Below are 3,198 nucleotides of genomic sequence, written 5' to 3'. Positions count from 1 at the left end.
GATGTGGTCCCTTCCACCTGGGCGTTAAAGTTTTTTTTACTTCTGTCGTGCCTCCTGACCATTACCCAATCTCAGGGCTGGAGATCGTGATGGGGACGGTCATCTGGGGGAGTTTGGGCAGCAGAGACCTGTGAGTGAACAGCTCGAATACAGTTAATCAGTGTCAATCCAACAGATGCAGATCTGGAACTGCAGCTGGTGGTGATGCGGGGGTCCTCATGGGACGGGCCATCAGCACCTCATGTGGACTGAGGCCAGTTTTCCTGACTGGGGTGGAAGACATTGAAAACAAGGCTATGGGTAGCATATTCACCCAGGTACCACTTGTTTGAGCACATATTTCTGGCAGTTTATTTTTCAGAACGCCATTGTAGCGTTCTACAAGTCCAGAACTTTCCGGGTGAAACGGTACATGCACATTTCTCTTAACTTGCATCATGTCACACAGTTATTTCAGTATCTTCAAGTTGAAATGTGTCCCCCTATCTTAATCATAACTTTGTGGTACACCGAATCATGGAACAATAACATTTAGCCACAGTCTTTGGTTCCTCATTAGATGTGTGGAAGGCTTCAATCCGTTTGGAGTAGCTTTCAACCATTACCAACATATATATTTTTATTTTACAGGTAGGCATGTGAACACAATCTATTTGCTTATCTACCAAAGGGCCCCAGGGGACTGGTAGGCTTGACAAAGAGGTCCGTACTTGCTTTCCTGCATTGTGTTCTTGACAAATTGACATTGGTCACAGATTTGTGCAGGGATCGCAGTAAATTTGGGTATGTACCACTCTATTCTACAAGCACTTACCATCATTCCCCCTTTAGGCACAAGACTCACACAACGATTCATGCGTCCTGAAAATAAACTAAATCAGAATAACAATTAAAATTTGAATTACAACCCTTGATAACTCCATAAGGAAATGATTTTAGACCATAAGGGAATTCAAGGAATAGTCAAATAGACTAGAGACAGGTTTCCCTCACACCACTCATGCACTTGTTGTATGTGAGTAGCTCACACTCCCTTTGCGCCCTCTTCACAGTTCAGGGGCAGTGCTCTCTCTATCCTTCTCACTTGAACAACTCACAATCAGATCTATTAGAAAATAAGTGGTCAAGAGAAAAAAAATTGTTATAGTTATACAGTAAATACAAATCTGGTTAGATTTGTGTCAACAACAATACACTTCTTCATACTTCTTTGGCATTTATATATTATATTTACATTTCAACCAAAGTCATTGGTCTTTCTTGCGAGGGTGATAAGACCTCACCAGAAAGTCAGAACAGAGGTCATTCAACACCATTATCCCTCCCGTCGTCCTCGTATTGTGTCTAGACCCCGCGTCCTCCGGGTCACCCTGTCCCGTCTAGGCTAAAGGCCCAATGGGCGCAAGACAGTATGCGTGTGAACATCCTTTGCAGATGTATTTCTTACACCTGCAGCACACCGTGTGTGTCTTGGTGTCCTTCTTCGGTGGGCAGAGCTGACACCTCTTCCTCTTACTTGCCCTGGTGGCCGGGGCAGCGCGCGGGGCCGTGTCATGCTGTTGACGAGCTGTAGCACTCTGTAGGACTTTGACAAGTGCTGACGCCGCTTCGGTGCGGGGGTGACGCTGCCTTCTTTGGATCAGCGGCTTCACAAGTGCCTTTCCCAGCTGCTCCAGGAACATCCTCCTCTTGTTCCGCTTCCGAGGCAACCAGTCAGGCTTGATCTCTCGCCATATGACAAAGGCGTTGTAGGAGGACACGTCGAGGATGTTGTGGAAGACGACCAGGGGCCAGCGGGCAGTCATCCGTCTGCAGCTGTAGGTGCCGACCACCTTGTCTAGGTTGTCCTCGCCGCCCTTGTTACAGTTGTAGTCTAGGATGATAGCCGGCTTCCTGTCGCGGCGATCGCTGACTTGGGCCTCTGTGTGCAGCGTGCTCAGAAGTAGCACGTTCTTATTTTTCTTTGCCAGGTAGGACACTAGAGTGGCGGTGGGCGTGAAGGCAAACCTGGAGGACAGGACCTGTCTGCCCTTTGACTCGAGCAGCGCCGGCGGGAACTCGGGCTTGTTATTTCTCACCGTGCCCACCATGGTGAGGTTCCTCTCGAGGAGCCGCTGTCCCAGTTCGTAGGAGGTGAAGACACGTGACATTGCGACCGTTCAGTCCCGTTGTCAGATCGATGCAAGTGTACGCCTTGCCAGTGTACACTTGCATCTATCAAGCGTAGCTGGACTTGGCGTCGCAGGCCACCCACGACTTGATGCCGTATTTCGCCGGCTTGCTGGGAATGTACTGACGGAAAGGACAGCGGCCTTTGGCAAGGGGAGAAGAGATTAGCCTCATTACTGGCTCATTGGGGCCAACAGCGTTTATGTTACACACACATCTACTACTGCTACCTCTCTATACACATATATACATACATACATACATACATACATACATACATACACACACAGTACCTCTGAACGGGACCAGTTGCTCGTCCACTGTCACGTCAGGCCCCGGGTTGTAGAGGGCTGGCAGCCGCGCTTCCCAATGGTCCCAGACCTCTCGTATGGCTGCGAGTTTGTCCGTGGCATGTCTTGCGGGTCTCGACTGGCGATCGTCTAAATCGCAGCAGCCTCGAGTACTTGTGAAAGACCTTGAGCGGCATGGTGGCTCGGAACATGGTCCTGCCGCTCTCCGCGTCCCACAGGGTCACGCTGACCCCCAGCACAAAGCACAGAGGGGGAGCCCTCCAAACACAGGGCATGGGTCACTCTGACCCCGAGCACAGCGGGGGAGTCCCACCTCACACAGTACACACAATAACATACACCTAGCTAGTGGCTGGCTGGGTCACGCTGACCCCCAGCACAGAGCACAGAGCGGGGGCCTCCAAACACAGGGCCTGGGTCACTCTGACCCCGAGGACCACGGGAGGTTAATAAATAAAATAGGCTATAGGCTATGTAAAATAACCTGGTAGGACCTACCCTCTAGCAAACAAAATAATTTTGTTTTGCCTTTCCCAGCTGCTGGGGGAAGAAAAACGCTTGTTTTGACATGTTGCTTAAAACAGGCTGAATTCAGGCTTTGCCAGACATTTTTGTATGAACAAAAGCAGGTAGCCCTACCGGTAAGTCAAAAGTTGGAGCCAATTTTGTTACGTTATTAACCGCATTTCAAGGTCATGCTTTGAATTCTTGCCGACTG

At 49.6% G+C, this 3,198-nt stretch overlaps 1 pseudogene; it reads right to left on the bottom strand.

The window, feature by feature from the left end:
• Window positions 1-1,379: 1,379 nt before the first annotated feature.
• On the bottom strand, window positions 1,380-2,755 carry LOC139023611 (piggyBac transposable element-derived protein 4-like; annotated as a pseudogene).
• Between the last annotated feature and the right edge of the window lie 443 nt (window positions 2,756-3,198).

The sequence above is a fragment of the Salvelinus sp. IW2-2015 genome, linkage group LG33 (assembly GCF_002910315.2).
Source record: "Salvelinus sp. IW2-2015 linkage group LG33, ASM291031v2, whole genome shotgun sequence".
In the NCBI taxonomy this organism is placed as follows: Eukaryota; Metazoa; Chordata; class Actinopteri; order Salmoniformes; family Salmonidae; genus Salvelinus; species Salvelinus sp. IW2-2015.
Note: the sequence above shows the minus strand (reverse complement) of the source record. Positions and strands in the feature narration are given on the sequence as shown.